This window comes from Lissotriton helveticus, chromosome 11, assembly GCF_964261635.1.
Source record: "Lissotriton helveticus chromosome 11, aLisHel1.1, whole genome shotgun sequence".
Taxonomy (NCBI): Eukaryota; Metazoa; Chordata; class Amphibia; order Caudata; family Salamandridae; genus Lissotriton; species Lissotriton helveticus.
The window spans coordinates 39804395-39828678 of NC_136072.1; the positions used below are offsets into that span (position 1 = coordinate 39804395).

Consider the following 24284-nt stretch of genomic DNA (forward strand, 5'->3'; position numbering starts at 1 on the left):
CTCAGGGTCGTAATGTTTAGAACCGAGAGCATACAGATCATAGGGCGTTGGTGGTATAGTGGTGAGCATAGCTGCCTTCCAAGCAGTTGACCCGGGTTCGATTCCCAGCCAACGCAGTACAAATACTTATATATTCTGCAAGCTGGATATATTTTAATGCAATATGTCACAAAATGGAAATATCATGAACAGATTAATCAGCCATATATAAAAAAATAAACAAATACGTAGGCAAACATCTCGATCGCCCCTTCTGCTATATTCATTGCCCTAATATATGATAAGTTCCATAAAGCAGAGTCACCACTCACATGTGCTGGTAATAAATATGTTACAGTGGGCAGACAATGAAAGGGCTGAGGCCCGACCAGACATTATAACTCCAGCATCTCTATGTTAAAAAGCATTTCTAGGCAATATCTAGCCTCTGAAAAAAATATGCAAGATCCACCGATAAATCTGGCAAAAGTCACTAACATTTTGGGCATACTTGTGCTCTCACCTGAATGTAGCGCCACCTTGTAGCCATCGGAGGTAACTGCAGCTCACAAAATGTTTCATAAGAGGGCAAGTTGAGAGGAATCCAAGAGGCAGATGTCCATAGAAAGAGCCTCTGACTACAGCAGGAAGGTTGGATGCTTCAAATTTGCATAGTTTCCTGTCCAACGTCCTCTCACGTCCCGAACGCCCACGTCACTCCACTGAATGCTCCTCATCTGCATAAAGAGAACACTTTCACAGAGGAGCAGAGTGGCGCAGCGGAAGCGTGCTGGGCCCATAACCCAGAGGTCGATGGATCGAAATCATCCTCTGCTAAATTTGCTTTATTTTCCTTCCAAGGACCAAGCTGTCATTTCCACGCTGCCAGAAAGGAAAAGCGCAAGCTTGCGCCAGCTATGTGAGAAAAGACTTCTCAACTATCTGTGTCTGCTGAAATACAAGAGAGGGATCGTCAAAGGATCCACCCTTTACTTTGAAAGTAAAGACACACAATAATAAGCATAAATGACAGAGGGCGTTGGTGGTATAGTGGTGAGCATAGCTGCCTTCCAAGCAGTTGACCCGGGTTCGATTCCCGGCCAACGCAGTGCAAATACTTATGTATTCTGCAAGCAGGATATATTTTAGTTCAACATGTCACAAAATGGAAATATCATGAACAGATTAATCAGCCATATATATAGAAATTAAAAAATACGTAGGCAAACATCTCAATCGCCCCTTCTGCTATATTCATTGTCCTAATATATGATAAGTTTCATAAAGCAGAGTCGCCATTCACATGTGCTGGTAATAAATATGTTATTTTGGGCAGGCAATGAAAGGGCTGAGGCCCGACCAGACATTATAACTCCAGCATCTCTATGTTAAAAAGCATTCCTAGGCAATTTCTAGCCTCTGAAAAAAATATGCAAGACCCACCGATAAATCTGGCCAAAGTCCGTAACATTTTTGCATACTTGTGCTCTGACCTGAATGTAGCGCCACCTCGTAGCTGTCGAAGGTAACTGCAGCTCACAAAATGTTTTATCAGAAGGCAAGTTGAGAGGAATCCAAGAGGCAGATGTCCATGGATAGAGCCTCTCACTGCAGCAGGAAGGTTGGATGCTTGAAATTTGCATAGTTTCCTGTCCAACGTCCACTCACGTCCCAAACGCACCCAAACGCTCAAAAGCCTCACACCGGGCAAGCCCTCACCGGGTAGATCTCTGGCTCACAGGTAAAGCCAAATCCTGAGCATGTTAGCGCTAGTATCACAGAGAGAGATATAGAGGGTTCAAGAGCTGCTGTCTTGATAAAGGTTTGAAACGGCTAGTGCCTGAGAGTGTCTGGCTTTCAGTTATGACTGATTGTGAGAGGGGGAGATTAAGTTTTTCTGCACCCAGCATGCCTTGTGATATACTTAGGCAAATGAGGTGAGAGCCCGACCAATCCCACTCTACTCTGCTGAATGCTCCTTATCTGCATAAAGAGAACACTTTCACAACGGAGCAGAGTGGCGCAGCGGAAGCGTGCTGGGCCCGTAACCCAGAGGTCGATGGATCGAAACCATCCTCTGCTAATTTTGCTTGGTTTTTCTTCCGAGGACCAAGCTGTCATTCCCAGGCTGCCAGCAAGTAAAAGCGCAAGCTTTTGCCAGCTATGTGAGAAAAGACTTCTCAACTATCTGTGTCTGCTGAAATACAAGAGAGGGATCGTAAAAGGATCCACCCTGTACTTTGAAAGTAAAGACACACAATAATAAGCATAAATGACTGGTGGGACCTTCAAACACTTTTCTGGGCATGCTTTGAATTTCATTCTTCCCTTTTAGTTGTGCTATTATCTATCTCCTGGGCATTTCCTGGAATGTTCTCTCTTTCTCTTCCCTGCTTTGCTTCCCATGCTGCATCTATATGTTCATATCTATTATTTGTACTACTGCTTTCCATTCTTCTCTTCCGCACAGCTTTGACCTTGGTTTCAATCCCAGTTCCTTACCCTCTGCTAAAAACTTTCTACTGCTTTTCATGTTGGTATCTAAACCAAATGCACCGTTGAAGCTGGTGCAAGATAGACATTGCACTCAGGGTCGTAATGTTTAGAACCGAGAGCATACAGATAATAGGGCGTTGGTGGTATAGTGGTGAGCATAGCTCCCTTCCAAGCAGTTGACCCGGGTTTGATTCCCAGCCAACGCAGTACAAATACTTATATATTCTGCAAGCTGGATATATTTTAATGCAATATGTCACAAAATGGAAATATCATGAACAGATTAATCAGCCATATATAAAAAAATAAACAAATACGTAGGCAAACATCTCGATCGCCCCTTCTGCTATATTCATTGCCCTAATATATGATAAGTTCCATAAAGCAGAGTCACCACTCACATGTGCTGGTAATAAATATGTTACAGTGGGCAGACAATGAAAGGGCTGAGGCCCGACCAGACATTATAACTCCAGCATCTCTATGTTAAAAAGCATTTCTAGGCAATATCTAGCCTCTGAAAAAAATATGCAAGATCCACCGATAAATCTGGCAAAAGTCACTAACATTTTGGGCATACTTGTGCTCTCACCTGAATGTAGCGCCACCTTGTAGCCATCGGAGGTAACTGCAGCTCACAAAATGTTTCATAAGAGGGCAAGTTGAGAGGAATCCAAGAGGCAGATGTCCATAGAAAGTGCCTCTGACTACAGCAGGAAGGTTGGATGCTTCAAATTTGCATAGTTTCCTGTCCAACGTCCTCTCACGTCCCGAACGCCCACGTCACTCCACTGAATGCTCCTCATCTGCATAAAGAGAACACTTTCACAGAGGAGCAGAGTGGCGCAGCGGAAGCGTGCTGGGCCCATAACCCAGAGGTCGATGGATCGAAACCATCCTCTGCTAAATTTCCTTTATTTTCCTTCCAAGGACCAAGCTGTCATTTCCACGCTGCCAGAAAGGAAAAGCGCAAGCTTGCGCCAGCTATGTGAGAAAAGACTTCTCAACTATCTGTGTCTGCTGAAATACAAGAGAGGGATCGTCAAAGGATCCACCCTTTACTTTGAAAGTAAAGACACACAATAATAAGCATAAATGACAGAGGGCGTTGGTGGTATAGTGGTGAGCATAGCTGCCTTTCAAGCAGTTGACCTGGGTTCGATTCCCGGCCATCGCAGTGCAAATACTTATGTATTCTGCAAGCAGGATATATTTTAGTTCAACATGTCACAAAATGGAAATATCATGAACAGATTAATCAGCCATATATATAGAAATTAAAAAATACGTAGGCAAACATCTCAATCGCCCCTTCTGCTATATTCATTGTCCTAATATATGATAAGTTTCATAAAGCAGAGTCGCCATTCACATGTGCTGGTAATAAATATGTTATTTTGGGCAGGCAATGAAAGGGCTGAGGCCCGACCAGACATTATAACTCTAGCATCTCTATGTTAAAAAGCATTTCTAGGCAATTTCTAGCCTCTGAAAAAAATATGCAAGACCCACCGATAAATCTGGCCAAAGTCCGTAACATTTTTGCATACTTGTGCTCTGACCTGAATGTAGCGCCACCTCGTAGCTGTCGAAGGTAACTGCAGCTCACAAAATGTTTTATCAGAAGGCAAGTTGAGAGGAATCCAAGAGGCAGATGTCCATGGAAAGAGCCTCTCACTGCAGCAGGAAGGTTGGATGCTTGAAATTTGCATAGTTTCCTGTCCAACGTCTCCAACGTCCACAATGCTCCCAAACGCTCCCAAACGCTCAAAAGCCTCGCCCTCACCGTGTAGATCTCTGGCTCCCAGGTAAAGCCAAATCCTGAGCATGTTAGCGCTAGTATCACAGAGAGATATATAGAGGGTTCAAGAGCTGCTGTCTTGATAAAGGTTTGAAACGGCTAGTGCCTGAGAGTGTCTGACTTTCAGTTATGACTGATTGTGAGAGGGGAAGATGAAGTTTTTCTATACCCAGCATGCCTTGCGATATACTTAGGCAAATGAGGTGAGAGCCCGACCAATCCCACGCTACTCTGCTGAATGCTCCTCATCTGCATAAAGAGAACACTTTCCCAAAGCAGCAGAGTGGCGCAGCGGAAGCGTGCTGGGCCCATAACCCAGAGGTCGATGGATTGAAACCATCCTCTGCTAATTTTGCTTGATTTTTCTTCCAAAGACCAAGCTGTCATTTTAAGGCTGCCAGCAAGGAAAAGCGCAAGCTTGTGCCAGCTATGGTAGAAACGACTTCTGAACTATCTGTGTCTGCTGAAATACAAGAGAGGGATCGTTAAGGGATCCACCCTGTACCTTGAAAGTAAAGACACACAATAATAAGCATAAATGACTGGTGGGACCTTCAAACACTTTTCTGGGCATGCTTTGAATATCATTCTTACCTTTTTGTTCTGCTCTTATCTATCTCCTGGGCATTTCCTGGAAAGTTCTCTCTTTCTTTTCCCTGCTTTGCTTCCCATGCTGCCTCTATATGTTCATATCCATTATTTGTACTGCTGCTTACCATTCTTCTCTTCTTCACAGCTGTGTCCTTGGTTTCAATCCCAGTTCCTTACAATCTGCTAAAACCTTTCTACTGCTTCTCATGTTGGTATATAAACCAAATGCACCATTGAAGCTGGTGCAAGATAGACATTGAACTCAGGGTGGTAATGTTTAGAACCGAGATTACACAGATCAGAGAGCGTTGGTGGTATAGTGGTGAGCATAGCTGCCTTCCAAGCAGTCGACACGGGTTCGATTCCCGGCCAACGCAGTACCAATTCTTATATATTCTGCAATCAGGATATATTTTAATGCAACATGTCACAAAATGGAAATATCATGAACAGATTAATCAGCCATTATATAAAAAATAAACAAATATGTAGGCAAGCATCTCGATCGCCCCTTCTGCTATACTCATTGTCCTACTATATGATAAGTTTCATAAAGCAGAGTCACCACTCACATGAGCTGGTAATAAATATGTTACAGTGGGAAGACAATGAACGGGCTGAGGCCCGACCACACATTATAACTAAAGCATCTCTATGTTAAAAAGCATTCCTAGGTAATGTCTAGCCTCTGAAAAAAATATGTAAAATCCATCGATAAATCTGGCAAAAGTCCCCAATATTTTGGGCATACTTGTGCTCTCACCTGAATGTAGCTCCACCTTGTAGGCGCCGAAGGTAACTGCGGCTCACAAAATGTTTTATCAGAAGGCAAGTTGAGAGGAATCCAAGAGGCAGATGTCCTTGGAAAGAGCCTCTGACTGCAGCAGGAAGGATGGATGCTTCAAATTTGCACAGTTTCCTGTCCATCGTCCTCTCACGTCCCGAACGCCCACGTCACTCCCCTGAATGCTCCTCATCTGCATAAAGAGAACACTCTGAAAAAGGAGCAGAGTGGCGCAGCGGAAGCGTGCTGGGCCCATGACCCAGAGGTCGATGGATCGAAACCATCCTCTGCTAATTTTGCTTGATTTTTCTTCCAAGGACCAAGCTGTCATTTCCACGCTGCCGGAAAGGAAAAGCGCAAGCTTGTGCCAGCTAAGTGATATAAGACTTCTCAACTATCTGTGTCTGCTGAAATACAAGAGAGGGAGTGTCAAAGGATCCACCCTGTACTTTGAAAGTAAAGACACACAATAATAAGCATACATGACTGGTGGGACCTTCAAACACTTTTCTGTGCAGGCTTTGAATTTCATTCTTCCCTTTTTGTTCTGCTCTTATCTATCTCCTGGGCATTTCATGGAATGTTCTCTCTTTCTCTTCCCTGCTTTGCTTCCCTTGCTGCCTCTATATGTTATATATATATTCATTGTACTGCTGCTTTCCATTCTTCTCTTCTGCACAGCTTTGTCCTTGGTTTTAATCCCGAGTTCCTTACCCTCTGCAAATAACGTTCTACTGCTTTTCATGTTGGTATCTAAACCAAATGCACCATTGAAGCTGGTGCAAGATAGTCATTGATCTCTGAGTCATAATATTTAGAACCGAGAACGCAAATGTCAGAGGGCGTTGGTGGTATAGTGGTGAGCATAGCTGCTTCCCAAGCAGTTGACCCGGGTTCGATTCCCGGCCAACGCAATGCAAATACTTATATATTCTGCAAGCAGGATATACTTTAATTCAACATTTCACAAAATGGAAATATCATGAACAGATTAATCAGCCATATATAAAGAAATAAACAAATACGTAGGCAAACCTCTCGATCGCCCCTTCTGCTACATTCATTGTCCTAATGAACAAGTTACTTACCTTCGGTAACGATATATCTGTAAGAAACAGTAGTTAGTATTAGATTCCTTACCTTAGAATATCCCCAGGCGTCAGTCTGGATCCGGAAACTTTTGCGTAGCAGTACCCCTGCGCGTCGGTAGGCGTCGTCTGCAGGCGTCCCCTGCGGCTCCGCGTCGTCGGCGTCGTGATGACGTCGCTGGAGTATATAGACGCCGCCTCCGCGTGCTGACGTCAGTTCTTTGCACACAGCTTTTCCGCGCCAGAACACGCAGAGCCATGTGAGAACCAACACTGGTGCCATGTGAAACTAGGGCCCTGAAAGGGATGTCCTTAACCCTAGGTATCAGTTCGCAGAACGGGGAGGATGGGTGGGGCGGTAAGGAATCTAATACTAACTACTGTTTCTTACAGATATATCGTTACCGAAGGTAAGTAACTTGTTCATCTGAAAGAAACAGGTTAGTATTAGATTCCTTACCTTAGAATAGATACCCCAGCAATACCAACCCCGGTGGTGGGTCTGCGAACCAATACAATCCTACACCAGAAAATCCTGGAGGACCGAACGGCCAAAGAAGCCGTCCCTCCGGACTTGACTGTCCAGGCAGTAATGCCTCGCAAAGGTGTGCAGCGAGGCCCACGTAGCCGCCTGGCAAATGTCCTGCAAAGGGACTCCCCGGCCCAGGGCAGTAGTAGCCGCCGTGGCCCGAGTGAAATGGGCCCTCAGCCCAACAGGGGGCTCCTTCCGAGCCAAAGAGTAGCATGCTTTGATGCACAGGACGACCCATCGAGAAATGGTTCGTTTCTGTACCGCCCTTCCCTTCTTCTCACCCACGTAGCCAACAAACAGTTGGTCATCCACCCGGAACTGGCGTGTGCGATCCATATAAAATGAAAGCGCACGTTTTGGGTCCAGACGATGGAGCCGCTCTTCATCTTTCGAAGGATGCGGAGGCGGGAAGAAGGAGGGTAAGGTGATGGACTGCCCGATGTGAAAAGCAGAAACTACTTTGGGCAGGAAAGAAGGTCTAGTTCTAAGAACCACCTTGTCAGGATGAACGGACAAGAAAGGAGGTTTCACAGAAAGAGCCTGGAACTCACTCACTCTCCTGGCAGAGGTGATGGCAACCAGGAAGGCCGTCTTTAAGGTGAGAAGACGGAGAGGACAGGAATGAAGCGGCTCAAAGGGAGCGCACATCAAGAAGGTCAGAACCAGGTTCAAGTCCCACTGAGGCATCACGAACGGAACAGGTGGACACATGTGCGTGATGCCTTTCAAGAATCTCATTACAATAGGGGACTTGAATAAAGATGGCTGATCAGGTAGCCTTAAGAAGGCGGAAAGGGCAGAAAGGTAGCCCTTGATAGTGCCCAGAGCAGAGCCCTGCTGGGCAAGAGAAAGAAGGAAGAGGAGAACTTCAGAAAGGGGAGCAGAGAGAGGATCCACAGCCTTTGCTGTGCACCATGCCACAAATCTGTTCCACCGGCAGGCGTATACCGACTTTGTGGAGGGACGCCTGGCTGCCAGAATCACATCACAGACTTCAGGAGGCAAGTCAAATGGCCTCAACTGTCGCCGCTCAATCTCCAAGCATGGAGGTGGAGACTGGACAGGTTCGGGTGGAGGACCGTCCCCTGCTGCTGCGACAGAAGGTCCTCCTGAAGGGGCAGGCGGATCGAGGGACCGACTGACATGCTGAGTAGCTCGGGATACCAGTACCTTCGAGCCCAGTCCGGAGCCACAAGGATAACTTGGGCCCGGTCGCGCCTGATCTTCTTCAGCACTCTGGGCAGAAGTGGTATAGGCGGAAAGGCGTACAATAGACCGCAACTCCACTCGCGCTGAAAGGCGTCGCCGAGCGAGTGCCGTCTTGGAAACTCCAACGCGCAGAACTGATGACATTGCGCGTTCTCTTCTGTGGCGAATAGATCTAACCAAGGCTCTCCCCATTGCAGAAAGAGGCCTTTCGCCACGTCCGAGTTCAGACGCCATTCGTGATCCACCGAGCACCGACGGCTGAGTTCGTCCGCCCTGGCGTTCAGAGAACCTGCCAGGTGTTGAACCGTCAGAGTCACGCCCTGACGTTCCAGCCATTGCCAGAGACGCAGGGCCTCCTGGCAAAGGGTCCACGACCCCACTCCGCCCTGCTTGTTGCAGTACCACATGGCGGTGGTGTTGTCCGTGAACACCTGCACTACACTCCCGTTGACAAAGGGGAGGAATGCCTTCAGTGCTAGGCGAATCGCCCGCAGCTCCAACATGTTGATATGGAGCCGGGACTCCGCCGGAGACCAGATGCCTCTGATCTCCGCCTCTCCCAAGTGGCCTCCCCAGCCCTGGAGGGACGCGTCCGTCACAACTACGTGCTCCGGTTGGGGAAGGGAGAGGGATCTGCCCCTGACCAAATCGCGGTCCGTAAGCCACCACTGCAACTGTCTCGCAGTGCCCTCCGAGATCAGGACGTGGTCGGATAGGTTGCCCTGATGCTGGGCCCACTGAAACTTCAGGTCCCACTGCAGAGCCCGCATCCGCCACCTGGCGTGATGCACCAGAAGGATGCAGGAGGCCATCAGCCCCAGAAGCCGCAGCGTCAACCTGACCGAGACCCGGGATAACGGCTGAAAGATGGGAATCAAAGCCTGAATATCCCGGACCCGCCGTTCCGGAGGATAAACCCGAAACTGCGCCGAGTCGAGAACCGCTCCGATGAAAAGGAGCTGTTGAGAGGGGCACAGGTGTGATTTCGGCACGTTGATGGAAAACCCCAGCTCGTGCAGGAGGTCTACCGTCATCTGGAGGTGGTGGGCGACTGTCTGGGGCGAGCCCGCCTTCAACAACCAGTCGTCGAGGTAGGGGAAGACTGAAACCCCTAACCGGCGCAGATGAGCTGCGACCACCGCCATCACTTTCGTGAACACCCGTGGGGCGCTGGTAAGGCCGAATGGGAGCACGATAAACTGAAAGTGCTCGTGGCCTACCGTGAACCGCAGGTAACGCCGGTGGGTCGGCAGGACGGGGATGTGAAAATACGCATCCTGCAAGTCCAACGCTACCATCCAGTCTTGCGGGTCTAGAGCAGCCAAGACCTGAGCCAAAGTCAACATCTTGAACTTCTCCTTCCGGAGGAAGCCGTTGACGTTCCGTAGATCCAAGATAGGACGCAGGCCCCCCTTGTCCTTCTTGGGTACCAGAAAGTAGTGGGAGTAGCAACCACACCCTACTTCTGGCCCAGGAATGCGCTCGATGGCCCCCTTGGCCAAGAGGGCCTTAACTTCCTCCTGCAGAAGTGTCAAGTGGTCCCCTGACACACGGTGGTTCTGCGGTGGCATGGCTGGAGGAGAGGTCTCGAAGGGGAGGGAGTAGCCCCTTCGGACGAGCTGCAGCACCCACCTGTCCGAGGTGATAGTGCGCCAGCGGGAGTGGTGATGGCGAACCCTGCCACCCACTGGCGTCACATGGGCCCGAAATCTCGGACTAGGAGGATTTGGAGGCTGCTGCGGGGGGAGGTGTGGCCTGACCTCGCCGCTGTCCCCGACCGCCACCACGGCGGAATCCACGGCCGCCACCGCGTTGAGAAGTGTTCTGCGGTGCGTGGCTGGCAGCACGTGTGGGACCGCCCCTTCCGTGGCCACGAAAGGAGCGAAACGAACCCGTTTGCTGGTGCTGGGTCGAGTGACCCAAGGACTTGGCCGTGACCCTAGAGTCCTTGAAGCGCTCAAGCGCGTTGTCCGCTTTGTCGCCAAACAGGCGACTGCCATCGAACGGCATGTCCATCAGGGCATTCTGGACATCCGGCGAAAAATTGGCGGATCTCAGCCAGGCGTGGCGACGAATCGCCACCGTCGTGGACATCGCTCTGCCCAGCGAGTCGGTCGTATCTAGACCACACCTGATCGAATACTTCGCCGCATCCCGGCCTTCAACCATAGTCTGGCCGAGCTTGTCCCGTACCTCCTGCGGGCATTGCGGCAGACACTCCGCGACCGTATCCCACAGAGAGTGGGTGTAGCGGCCCAAGAGGCATGCGGTATTGCAAGACCGCAGTCCCGCACTCAGGGACGAGAAGACCTTCTTGCCAAACTGGTCATACCTCTTTGACTCCCGGTCGGGCGGGGCCGACGGGAATGCGGATTGGGATGTGGAGGCCTGGATCACCAGACTCTCAGGGGTGGGATGGGTGGACAGAAACTTAGGGTCGTCCGAACACGGACGGTGGCGCCTGGCAACGTTCCTGTCAACAGGCGAACCTGAAGCGGGCCTGGACCACGTGCCCAACAGAACGTCCGTCAAGGCTTCATTAAACGGCAGCAGAGGCTCCTGTGGGCATGACTGCGGTTTGAATACCTCGGTGAGGATGTTAGGCTTCACCTTTGCGACGGGGAGCTCAAGGTTCAAGGCCTTGGCAGCCCTCACCAGCACCACAGAGTAGGTAGCCCCAGCCTCCGACGCCACAGTGGGAGGCGAGACAAAGCCAGGGTTAGGTGATTCATCTAGACCACTGGCATCACCCAAGTCACCTGCCCAGTCCACGTCGTACTGACAGTCGCGTGTCAGAGGGTCCTCAGACCCCTCCCAACCCTCTCCATAATCTTCATCATCTCCGTACTCGGATTCGACGATATAGACCGGCTCCTCGGGGTCAATGGGCCCCATCGGCGCCGGACTCGGCGTCGGGCGACGCCGGTCCGACTCCGCGTCCGGAACTGGAGAGGAAATGGGGGTGGCGCCGCCCGGAGCCGGCGCCGGAGCCCCGACGCCGGCCGGAACCGGCGTCGGAGTCACGGCGCCGCGCGGAGGCGGCACCACGGGTTGCCCCGATGGAATCGACGCCGGAGAGGCCGGGTGACCAGCCGGCGACGACCCTGAAGGGCCCAGCGGCGCCGGGGCTGGAGCCGCCGGCGGCGGCGGGGCCGGAGCACCCGACGGCGACGGCGCAGGAGCACCCGAACCGCTCGGGCCCCCGGACGGGACCACCGGGCCCGCAGGCGCCGTAGGCCCCGTCGGAGGAGACAGCGCCCTCATGGCCATGAGGAACTCCTCTATCTCCTCCCGCGACGCGCCTTGCCCAGGGACCGACGGGTATGGAGCAGGCAGCGTCGGCGACCCACGCAGAGCCGCGGGGGTGGGGCCACCCGAACCCCCGGCCGCATCGCGCGAGCGTCGGGGGGAGTCGGGGGTGCGATGACGACGCCCCGACTTCTTGTGTCGCTTACCTGAGGAACTGGAGGAGTGGTGACGACTTCCGGAGCGCTCGTGGCGGCTCCGCGACCGTTCTCTCGACCGCTCCCTCGACCTCCGGCCGGACCGGGACCGCTCTCGACGCGGGCCGACATCCGGAGCTCGAGCAGCTTGCGGGACCGCTCCCGCCTAGCCTTACTCGTCAAGGCCCGGCAGTCGACGCAGGACTCGACGTCGTGGTCCGCGCCCAGGCACCGGAGGCAGAGTCGATGGTGGTCGGTGACCGACATCAGGCGGTCGCACCCTTCACAATTTTTAAACCCGGGCATCCTACCGGCACCAAAAAAGTTAGAGTTAGAGTTATCAAAAAACGAGGTCAAAAGACCGGAGTACTGCTCTTCGGATCTGCGCTAACTGGCGCGGAAAAAAGAAGAACTGACGTCAGCGCGCGGAGGCGGCGTCTATATACTCCAGCGACGTCATCACGGCGCACGACGCCGACGACGCGGAGCCGCAGGGGACGCCTGCAGACGACGCCTACCGACGCGCAGGGGTACTGCTACGCAAAAGTTTCCGGATCCAGACTGACGCCTGGGGATATTCTAAGGTAAGGAATCTAATACTAACCTGTTTCTTTCAGATATATGATAAGTTTCATAAAGCAGAGTCACCACTCACATGTGCTGGTAATAAATATGTTACAGTGGGCAGACAATGAAAGGGCTGAGGCCCGACCAGACATTATAACTCTAGCATCTCTATGTTAGAAAGCATTTCTAGGCAATATCTAGCCTCTGAAAAAAATATACAAGATCCACCGATAAATCTGTCAAAAGTCCTTAACATTTTGTGCATACTTGTGCTCTCACCTGCATGTAGCGCCACCTTGTAGCTGTCGAAGGTAACTGCGGCTCACAAAATGTTTTATCAGAAGGCAAGTTGAGAGGAATCCAAGAGGCAGATGTCCATGGAAAGAGCGTCTCACTGCAGCAGGAAGGTTGGATGCTTCAAATTTGCATCGTTTCCTGTCCAACGTCCACAACGCTCCCAAACGCTCAAAAGCCTCACACCGGGCAAGCCCTCACCGGGTAGATCTCTGGCTCCCAGGTAAAGCCAAATCCTGAGCATGCTAGCGCTAGTATCACAGAGAGAGATATAGAGGGTTCAAGAGCTGCTGTCTTGATAAAGGTTTGAAACGGCTAGTGCCTGAGAGTGTCTGACTTTCAGTTATGACTGATTGTGAGAGGGGAAGATGAAGTTTTTCTATATCCAGCATGCCTTGCGATATACTTAGGCAAATGAGGTGAGAGCCAGACCAATCCCGCGCTACTCTGCTGAATGCTTCTCATCTGCATAAAGAGAACACTTTCCCAAAGCAGCAGAGTGGCGCAGCGGAAGCGTGCTGGGCCCATAACCCAGAGGTCGATGGATCGAAACCATCCTCTGCTAATTTTGCTTGATTTTACTTGCAAGGACCAAGCTGTCATTTCCAGGCTGCCAGCAAGGAAAAGTGCAAGCTTGTGCCAGCTATGTTAGAAAAGACTTCTGAACTATCTGTGTCTGCTGAAATACAAGAGAGGGATCGTCAAAGGATCCACCCTGTACTTTGAAAGTAAAGACACACAATAATAAGCATAAATGACTGGTGGGACCTTCAAACACTTTTCTGGGCAATGCTTTGAATTTCATTCTTCCCTTTTCGTTGTGCTCTTATCTATCTCCTAGGCATTTCTTGGAATGTTCTCTCTTTCTCTTTCCTGCTTTGCTTCCCATGCTACCTCTATATGTGCATATCTATTATTTGTACTGCTGCTTTCCATTCTTCTCTTCTGCACAGCTTTGTCCTTGGTTTCAATCCCAGTTCCTTACCCTCTGCTAAAAACTTTTTACTGCTTCTCATGTTGGTATCTGAACCAAATGCACCATTGAAGCTGGTGCAAGATAGACATTGAACTCAGGGTCGTAATGTTTAGAACTGAGATTGCACAGATCAGAGGGCGTTGGTGGTATAGTGGTGAGCATAGCTGCCTTCCAAGCAGTTGACCCGGGTTCGACTCCCGGCCAACGCAGTACAAATACTTATATATTCTGCAAGCAGGATATATTTTAATGCAACATGTCACAAAATGGAAATATCCTGAATAGATTTGTTAACGCGGGGTTTCTGGTCTATAGTTATCTTACCAGATCCCAAACCAAGTCGACTGGATCGTTGGTATCTGTCATTGAGTAAAAGGCAATCTGCTACTAGGTCAATCAGTTAAGAACTTACACCACTCTAAAGAACCATTGACTACGGATAAGTTTAAAGATTTATTATAAAGCCAAAAGTATCTGAAGATACAAACATCTCAGGATAAGATTCAAAAGGTAAACAGGTATGACTACAAAAAGATACTCCTTAAATGCTCTCAATCTACAAAAGGAAATAATCAAAAATAGTTGCGAGCATCGATATAAGTTGCAACTTTAAAGTCATTTACAGAAAGGAAAAGTTCAGATTAATCTGACCCTACACTAGACTAAGTGACATCCCTACTTAACAAGATCTTTACCTAAAAAGGTGTCAGCAGTGGTGTCTTCCAAAAAAGATCACGCACTTTTCTCAGTCTTAAGGTGAATTTCTCTCTTTCGGTCAGTCTATCTGCCTACCCAACCGCTTCCTTAGGCTTCCAAAATCATCTGGCTCTGTCTCCTCCCCGGGTCGCTGTCCCTAATACGAAATCACATTTCCAATAGGAACGCCCCTCGGGACGCCCCTCACGTGGTATCGATTCTGGCGGCAAACTCCATGATGATACTCTTCGGGACCCTCGTTAAAGTTGACCTTGCTTCCCAGGCTTCCCAGGCTTCTTCTCCAGCGAGACAGTACCCCCTAAAATTCCTGAAGACTCCTCCAGGCCTGTGCCTGGCTCTCTTGAACAAAGGGACTGTTCATCACGGTACTGATTAGGACTCCTCGCACCTGCAACAGACACATGTACGGTGGGCCTCAAATTCCAACGACCACCATATCTTAGACCATAAAACATGTGAAAGGATTTACAGTTAGTGCCTAGCACGACTTTCCCCCTAACGAGCACATTTAGATGAAAAGTAATGACTTTGTCATCTCAAGCCTTTCAGGAATACATAGAACGGCTTCTGCTCCGCTGAAACATTTAATTTCTTCACTTAAACAGTATTCTAACCAACTCTCTATAATATAATGCAACACATCTATATAAAACATATATTTCAATTCTATGATTAAATACTTTGTAAAACAATGTTATGTCCACGTTTCATGTAAGTGTAGCAGCACTTTATCTTTTACTGTGAATTGCCATGCGGCCTACACATTATCATTGGTTTGTAAGGTTTCGTTTCCTTTACACACAATCACTTAACATGAGAAACGTGAAGTTTCATATCATTCTAACATTTCTACATTTAGTTTTCACACTACTATGAGTATTGCTACTCTTATTTAAACACTCGCCATATTTCACTTCTATGTATAAAACACTTGTGTGCAATATATTTAAACTAATACTACGTGCTTGTACATATGATGCACTTATACATTTTTTTCAGATTTTCGCTCTCTCAGTCCCCCCTTTGATGACTTTCAGGAGTCATCACCATCAAAACACCATCACTAAAATGTAAGATCCTTCAAAGTGAAGTCATTGCAGTACCACCTCGTTTCATTGTCTCCAATGCCTTCAGACTCTTATATTGTGTATCTTGCATCGCATTCAGTCTTCTTTCCTGTTCTCTCCTAGATCTCTGCAACCTGTTTGCACTATACCACTGATACAGACGCACCAATCCCCACAAAGTGATTACACAAATCACAATTATATTGATGGGTTTCAGTATGTACCAAATGATACCCTTTCCCAGGTTGGCAAACCAACCTCCAACTTTACCCATTCCGTGACCTACCTTTTCCCACACATTTACTTTTGTCAGATCTTCAATTTCGTGGTGAATTGCAGTAATGTTTCGTATGTACTTCTCTAGAGGTTTTGAATTGTCTGGAATGTAAGTGCAGCATTCCTGGACCTTCAAAGCCTTACAAACTCCTCCCTCTTTGGCTAACAGAACATCTAAAGCAAGTAGATTCTGAAGAACTATTGCCCTTATCGATTGCATCTCACCCTCCACCAGCATTAATGATCTAGCAGTACTGGCAGATAACCTATCTACGACTGTAGCCAATCTCCTAAGCTTGATGTCATTCAGTATCAATCCCAAAAAGGGGAATACAGCACCAAATACATTCCCAACTATCTCTTCAGCACCTAGATCTCTTCTCCCTCTAGTTTGTGTTCCTCTCTTTGTTGTCTCTAAATTCTCAACATGGTATACTTTGGGAAAGACAATTGCTAAATAGCATGATCCGTACCAATTATCTGGTAACTTCACATAGGCATTCCTTCCACATACAAAATATACATTTGGGATGGCTTGCATCTCCTTCAAAAAGTCCTTGGAGTAGTACTCCAATTGGAAAGCATGTTCACAACTGACTTTCCCTACAAACACATCCTCATAATAGGAGTAACTTCTGTGAATACACAGTTTCCCCTTCTTCTCCTTGTCTAAAGCAATTGGACCCTTGCTACCCTTCCTTTGGTGTTCCCTTTCTTCCTTGGTCCAATCTGTTTCCCATTGTCCTGAGGCTTTTTGGATCTTTTGCCTTCTGTATCGAGTATCCACCTGCCCTATAAACTTTTTCTCAATTTCTGACACATGACAAGTCAAGTTGTTTCTTCGGGCATGTGATGTATCTAATGTTTTCCATGGAATGAAACATTTCTGTAACCTGTCTTCGCACTTGTAATAGTCCCACTTATTCAGATGCTTATAATTTGGAACCTCTGGTAATACTGAGTCAAAATTCGAGAAATAATACTCGAACCCATCTCGTCCATAAAATATGCTCAACAACAAACTACATGTGATTCCATATGTCAATGGAAGATGATGGTATCTGATACCCTCATCCACAGAAGCTGGTAACTGCATACAAACGTAGCAATTCTTCGCCTCCATGACATCAATATACTCATAAAGTAATTTGGCATAAGCATTCGATCTAAAATTTCCTTGAGATTCATCAACATGCAATCTCTTAATCTCTGCATCTAGCAAAGCTTTCTCTTTCTCAGTGTTTTCCCCCTTTACACCAGCAACAATAGTAGGCTTTTGTGTCGGTATGCCCTTTACTTCTGTTCTGGCCTCTGCTTCGTTTTTATGTCCCACTATGTATGATATAGTAACTACTAAAACTATAAGAGAAATTACTACCACTAAAAGTGTGCCTACTATGCATTTTGCCCTGCGGTTCGGGTTGCCAGTCTCCATGATCTCAAACAGTGTAGCTCTGGTTTTCTCTCTCAGCAAAAGTCTCTTACTTCTCCTCAATGTCCTTTTTTTCTTTGCACAAAGTCTCTCTTCATTTGAACCACACTGTCTCTCTTAGAACCACACTTGGACGTTGACAATTCTCTCCCGCAAGAACAATCGTTTGTTTCTGTAGCAATAGACAACCCTAGCCCTTCTTCATCCGCTAAAGGAAATTTTCACAAAGTCTCTCTTTCTCCTTCCACTTGGCGCTAGGTTATCTTTCGATCTGTATTTCTAAAGTTCTTTTCAATGTCTTTACTAGTCCGAGACTATGAGTGTTCCAAGAACTTCCACCACTAGTTCAAATATTTCCATACGAAGAAGTATTCCCTCCAGTATTGGACACCTTGAACAGCAACACGGAAATTCAACTGTCTCAAAGATCAATTTTCTTATTCCGCTCAGGACAGGAGGATAGACGATGTTGAGTGTCAGCAGTCTTTCAACCTCCAATCCTGGTACCAGGAACTTTACTTCCACTGTGATGATGGGGTCAGTTCTGGTCAGGGTCCCTTCTCTCACCCTCCCAGTTCTGCGTCCCGCTGAGGACATCTGTAGCGAGGTAGGTCCACTCAGGTGTAGAGTATCTTCTGCTAGGCACTCGTACACTCCTTGATCTCCTTGGACCCTCTTGTTCTTGGTCCTGAGTACCCTCTTCCAGGTCCGAGTCTTCGGAAATAGGAGCAAGAGTTTCTTCTCGAGCTGGCTTTAGGCTTGGCCTCCTTCTTCTCTCAGGCCAAGTAGCTGCCCCACTTCTTGTTCTCCGATTCCTTGTCCTCCTGCTCGGCTCTTGATCACTCTGTTCTTGATCTGTTTCCGAGTCCCATTCACAGCCGCTCTCTCCCTCTGTGGCAGCTTCAGTTTCACTACCGCCTTGCCCTTCTTCTTCTGGATCTGTAACGCTCCCTCCTTCTTCAGACACCCCCACAGCTTGACTGTTCCCCTCTAATGATTCTCCGTTTTCAGCTGGATCCTCATCTGTGAGAGGAGCTGTTTCTTCCAGGGGTGCTGGAACTCTTCGGGTGTGGGAAGCGTGTATCCAGTTCGGTAGTCCTCTGCACTTCACCGCCGTATTCGTGGTGAGTATGACCTGGAAAGGTCCTCTCCAACGTACGTCTAGGCAGTTTTTCCGGACGTGTTTCTTCACCAGAACCCAATCTCCTGGGCACAGGTCATGGCACAGATCTCTCGACTATGGGACCTCAGCAGCCTGCACCTGGAAGGACACAGAATGAATGGCGTCAGACAGTCCTTTGCAGTAATCCAGGATCAGGTCATCTGTAATGTTCAACCGGGTTGCAGTTGGGACAGAAGGAAGCCTCATTGCCCTCCCCATCAGCACCTCATGAGGAGAGAGACCTGTCCTCCTGTCGGATGTACTGCGCATGCTCATTAGCACTAGAGGCAAAGCATCAGGCCAACTTAAGGAAGTTGAAGAACACGCTTTGGCAATCCGGCACTTTAATGTCCCGTTTATCTGCTCCACGATACCTGAAGCCTCTGGTCGATAACTACAGTGTAACTTCTGATCAATGTTTAATGCAGAACAGAGCATCTTCACAATTTCACTGTTAAAATGGGTTCCTCGATCATACTCTAGAGAACCTGGCACCCCGTAGCGCAGGATCAACTCTCTAAGTAACAGTTTTGCTACGGTGAGTGTATCGCACCTACGAGTAGGATATGCCTCGACCCATCTGGAAAATATGCACACAACCACCAACACATACCTAAGGCGGTTGACTCTTGGCATTTCAATGAAATCTAATTGCATTCTATTGAAAGGCCCCCCAGACCTCCCAATGTGACTCATGGTAACTGGTGTTCTTTTTCCCACATTCAGTTGCTGACATGTGACACACCTTCTACAGACTGCTTCTGCTGCGATCCGAAACTTTGGGCAATACCAAGTTTGCCTAAACACTCTCAGCATGGCATCCCTACCCAAATGTGTTGGACCATGTATTTGCCGTGCCATTGGACTCACTAATTCTTCTGGTAATACTGCTCTACCATCTGCAGAGACCCAAAAATCCATTTCACTTCTCACACACCCTGCTATTTCCCAGGACCTTTTCTCTGTCTCAGGTGCATTGTCTTGTATCTGTCTCAGATCTTCCCATGTATCTACAGTCTCTAACATCATGGTAAATTCTGTTTTCTCCTGTGCCCCACCTACTTCCACCTCCGTGAAAGTGTACCCTTGCTCCGCACAATAGTGGGCAACTTCGTCTGCATATCTGTTTCCTTGTGACACAAAATCTGTATTTTTTGTATGGGCTATGCACTTAACCACTGCTATTTCAGCTGGACCTTGCAATGCTTCCAACAGTAGTCGTACAAATTCCCCATTTCTGATTGGCGAACCAGAGGAGGTCATATAACCCCGCTGAGACCACAACTGCCCAAAATCATGAACTACACCGAAACCATATTGGCTATCGGTATAAATGGTGACTTTCTTTTTGCTACCTGCTATACAGGCACGTGTCAATGCAATGATTTCTGCTACCTGAGCGGAGTGTACTCCTTCCAGGCAAGCGGCTTCCACAACTCCAGTAATGGTGCAAACAGCATAGGCTGCTCTCAACCGACCAGTATCGTCTCTTAACTATGAGCCATCAACAAAATAAATTTCATCAGGGTCTATCAGTGGCTCATCAACAATATCTGGTCTGGGCTTCGTGCATAGTTCAGTCACATCAAGGCAATCGTGATCTTCACATTCTTCGCTTTCAATATCATTGGGAAGTGGCAACAATGTAGCAGGATTCAAGACCGAACACCTCTTAAGGGTCACGTTCTCTGCAGCAAGAATAACTTGCTCATAGCGCGTGAGCCTACTATTGGTCAGGTACTGAGTCTTAGTCCTGGTCATTAACAATTCTACAGAATGCGGTACATACACCACTAATTGATGTCCCATCACAATGTTTTCACACCTCTCAATGCTGACACCCGTTGCAGCAACGGATTTGAGACATCCGGGCAACGCTGCGGCTACTGGGTCTAATGTAGCCGAAAAGTATGCAACTGGTCTACGGGCATTCCCATGTACCTGCACCAACACTGATAACGCACATCCCTCTCGTTCACAGCAGTATAATGAGAAAGGCTTATCATAATCTGGCATTCCCAAAGCCGGAGCCCGACACAAGTCCTCTCTCAGCTGTAGAAACGCCATTAAACAGTCGTTGTCCCATGGTACCGGATCACTCACCTCCTTGTGCGTCAGTTTCTGTAAAGGCTTTGCTTTCAGTGAAAAATTACCTATCCACTGTCTGCAGTAACCAACCATTCCTAAGAACATTCTAACTTCCCTCTGTGTTGTAGGCGCATTCATTTTCATGATTGCCTCTATCCTGTCTGGAGACACTTTGCGCTTCCCCTTTTCTATTCGGTGACCCAAATACTGTACTTCTGTCAGACAGTACTGTAATTTGTTCGGAGATACCTTGTGTCCATTCTCAGCTAAATGATTCAGCAAGGCGATGGTGTCTTCCTTACAAGCTTCCTCTGTTTCTGACACAACAAGTAGGTCATCTATATACTGGACCAGAACCGAGTTCTGTGGCAGTACCAGACTTTCAAGGTTCTTTTTCAACAGCTGGTTGAAAATTGAAGGACTATCTGTGAATCCTTGTGGGATTCGACACCATGTTAAGGCGCGACTCTCTATTTTGAACGCAAAAAGGTACTGGCTTTCTTCATCTAATGGAATTGAAAAGAAGGCTTGACAAAGATCTATCACTGTAAACCACTCAGCTTGAAATGGTATATGAAACAGTATCACTGATGGATTCGGTACCACTGGACAACATGAGACCACAATATTGTTAATCTTTCGTAGATCCTGAACTATTCTGAACTTTCCGTTAGGTTTCTGCAATCCCATAATCGGGGAGTTACATGGACTACCCACGATTTCTTTCAGTATCCCTTGTTGAATCATGGACTCAATCACAGGTTTTATTCCTGCAATTGTTTCATGGGATAGCTTATACTGAGGCGTTCTGGGATATTCAGCGTTTGGTTTTACCATAATCTTCACTGGTTCCACCCCTTTAATCAGTCCTATCTCTTCCCCAGTAAAGTCCCATACTTCAGATGAGACAGCGTCTCTCAAGTCCCAAGGAAGGTCTCCCACCGTCAGTGTAGGGTACAGTTCTATGCATGTTTTCTCATTAGCAATCTTAAAGGTAGCATCGTCGTCTACAGTCTGTACCTCCACACCCTGGGGGGTGCAATATATGGTGCAATTCAATTTGCATAACAAGTCCCTTCCTAACAGACATACAGAACTAGAATCACATACCACAAACTGATGTTCATTTGTATAGTTACCTATTTTCACTGACACAGGTTCGGTCAATGGACTAGTCATCCTCCTATTTGCGACTCCTACCACCTGAATCGTTTCCCCCGACATTGGTAGATCCGGGACCACTGCTGACCTCAAAGTCGATCGAGTAGCTCCGGTATCCACCAAGAATGTCATAGGACACCCTGCTACTTCTGCCTCTACAAATGGTCCTCTCTGATCCACTTCTAGAACTGCCCCGAGGGTACAGTCCTCTTCTCTTTTCACCCGTTGACCTGTCAGTGGGTCAATGTAGTAACATTTTTCTTCCTCAATAAAAAGAGGCATTTGTTTAAAGACCTTTCCTCCTGTCGTGATTTTCGGTGGCTGTGGAAACTGAGCTCGTGGAGCCGAAGTCCCCCCTTGGACTACCTTGTTTCCTGGGACTGTCGCCTTTTGAGCTGGAACCTCTTGAACTTGCTCTTCTAATTCTAGCTTTCCATTTTCAGGGTTAAAGGGACACTCGCGTCTCCAATGTCCCACTTGGTGACACTGGTGGCACTTTGTCGTTTTCTTTAAAGTGGCAAAGTCTATTCTAGGTCTCTGGCTTTCTTCATTATCCTTGTTTTGACCATTTGACTTTCGTCCCATTGTCCCCATTCCCTGCTTCTGTTGTCCACCCTTTCCAGCTGACTGCATCTGCACCACCATCAACTTCTTGTTTTAGAATCTATCTCATCGCTACAGTATCTTGCATACCTTAAAATTTCATCTAGTGGTTTGTTTTGCCAACAAATTAAATGTTGCTGAATCATCAAACAAATATCAGGTCTCAGCCCCAAAACAAACTTTGACACAAACTGTCCTATATCTTTTGGATCCATCACATCGAGTCCACTGTATTGTTTGAATATTCTCAGCAATCTCTCATAAAACTCAGGAACTGTCTCCTTAGGTTCCTGTCTTGTTCGGTCTATCTTTACCCAATCTATATCTTGTGGTGGCACTTTATCCTTTAACCAGGCTATTACTCTTTCATACTTCTCCATGACACTTTCTGACGGTCCATTAGTTCTAGCATTCCTCTCAGGTTCTTCATTTGGCCACTGGACACTAATCTTGCATGTTACCCACAAATCCCCTAGAACCACAATGTCAAACAAGGTGTTCAAATCAATCCACAATACCTTGGAGATCTTTACAAACCTTTCTACCTGCTTATACCACTCAACTGGATTCTCCCTTAACTTCGGAAATGAGTTGGTAAATGCAGCTAAATCTCCTCTACTCCAGGGCACATGTACATAATTCCCATTCGATATCTCTCTCAAAGGAAATGCCTCCATGAGCATTATCTTTCCTTCAGGGGACATCTCTCTCGTACTTCGTCTGACAGTGCCCCTTTTCGCCCACCTTTCTTCCCATTTGTCCAGTTCTCTCCACACTCTTATTCCTGATATCAGTTCCCTTATGTGTGTTTTTAATCCGGTAGTTCTCTTCTCATCTAAGTCTTGGTCTGAGTACTGCAATCTGTGGTTGCTCTGCAATGTCTTTGTTCTGGACAAATCTACCACGTACCTGTCTGCCAGTTCAGACAATTTCTCGTGAGTTGCCCTTGCCTTTCGAGTAACATCTTTTGCTATAAACAGCAGCTCATCTTGTTCATACAAATCAATCCTCTCCAAAGGCAGCGTACCATCTATTATCTCATCCAAATCAGATTTTAAACTAGTGACATCAAGACTCTTTGTCCTTATTGTAGCTTTCAGTACACTAGATCTAGGGGGTTCATTCCCATCTCTCCCATCCCAGGTCCGAGTCCTACGTCTGGGCTCAGGTGAGTTACGTGGAGTCCTCCCATGCTCCCACCTCTCTAGATCCCATGCAGTTCCGTCTTCTCGGGGTGGATGGTGAAACACTCCATTGCGTCTCATTTTCCCACCTTCGCCGTCCTGCCTGCTTTCTCTGGGTGCATAGTAAGACATTCCATTACTCTCCCTTTCCTCACTATTCTTTTGTGATTCCTGATTACTCGATGTATGGCGAGACCTATCACTGTTCTCCTTTCTCCAATGTTGTACCTCCTCTCCAAGTGCATGATGAAGGCACTTAAACCTATTCTGGTATGCTTGTACCATTTGGTCTCCACCTTTCTCCCAGAGACGGGACATCTCCTCACACTCTATGCTTCGACCATTCTGCTCCTGCTGTTCCCTCCCATCTATAGGACGTGTAACTCCTCTATTCTCGTTACTTTGACCTTCTCGCCCCTGACTGCTTTCGCTAGCCCCGCAATGTGATACAGTCCCGTTACCTCGGCTTTCCCACTCGGGTTCTGCTCTTGACCTATTACTCGGGGTTACTGCGGACCCATCCCATTCTCTCAAGTCAGCTCTTAATTCTGTATAGGATTTCGGCCGTGGTCCCCTTAGGTCCATCGGTCCTCTCTGACTTCCCTGTCCTGTGTTGGGACCCACAGTTGTATCGAATGGGGTGTTCCACGTTACCGATCCTGGCAATTGCTTCCATGCATTTGTCATGTTATTCCTCCTTTCCGTCTCAATCCTTTCTCTATCTAACCGCCTCTGTTCTTCCTCTCTGTCTCTCTCAGGGTTATAGATCGATACTATAGGTCCTATGGTAACAGGCACTTGAAGAGCATCTGGCAATCCAAAAGACTCAACCTT

The 24284-nt window shown here is 47.7% G+C and overlaps 9 non-coding genes across 9 annotated transcripts; all 9 read left to right on the forward strand.

Annotated features, from left to right (window-relative positions):
- The first annotated feature begins 44 nt into the window (after window positions 1-44).
- On the forward strand, window positions 45-116 carry TRNAG-UCC (transfer RNA glycine (anticodon UCC)). The gene has a single exon. It is a non-coding gene; the product is annotated as a tRNA-Gly (tRNA).
- An 899-nt stretch (window positions 117-1015) lies between these two features.
- TRNAG-UCC (transfer RNA glycine (anticodon UCC)) lies at window positions 1016-1087 on the forward strand. Its single transcript has one exon. It is a non-coding gene; the product is annotated as a tRNA-Gly (tRNA).
- Window positions 1088-1990: 903 nt separating this feature from the next.
- Window positions 1991-2062, forward strand: TRNAT-CGU (transfer RNA threonine (anticodon CGU)). The gene has a single exon. It is a non-coding gene; the product is annotated as a tRNA-Thr (tRNA).
- Window positions 2063-3309: 1247 nt separating this feature from the next.
- TRNAM-CAU (transfer RNA methionine (anticodon CAU)) lies at window positions 3310-3381 on the forward strand. The gene has a single exon. It is a non-coding gene; the product is annotated as a tRNA-Met (tRNA).
- A 199-nt stretch (window positions 3382-3580) lies between these two features.
- TRNAE-UUC (transfer RNA glutamic acid (anticodon UUC)) lies at window positions 3581-3652 on the forward strand. Its single transcript has one exon. It is a non-coding gene; the product is annotated as a tRNA-Glu (tRNA).
- A 1520-nt stretch (window positions 3653-5172) lies between these two features.
- On the forward strand, window positions 5173-5244 carry TRNAG-UCC (transfer RNA glycine (anticodon UCC)). The gene has a single exon. It is a non-coding gene; the product is annotated as a tRNA-Gly (tRNA).
- Window positions 5245-6493: 1249 nt separating this feature from the next.
- TRNAG-CCC (transfer RNA glycine (anticodon CCC)) lies at window positions 6494-6565 on the forward strand. The gene has a single exon. It is a non-coding gene; the product is annotated as a tRNA-Gly (tRNA).
- Window positions 6566-13277: 6712 nt separating this feature from the next.
- On the forward strand, window positions 13278-13349 carry TRNAM-CAU (transfer RNA methionine (anticodon CAU)). The gene has a single exon. It is a non-coding gene; the product is annotated as a tRNA-Met (tRNA).
- A 548-nt stretch (window positions 13350-13897) lies between these two features.
- Window positions 13898-13969, forward strand: TRNAG-UCC (transfer RNA glycine (anticodon UCC)). Its single transcript has one exon. It is a non-coding gene; the product is annotated as a tRNA-Gly (tRNA).
- The last annotated feature ends 10315 nt before the right edge of the window (window positions 13970-24284 follow it).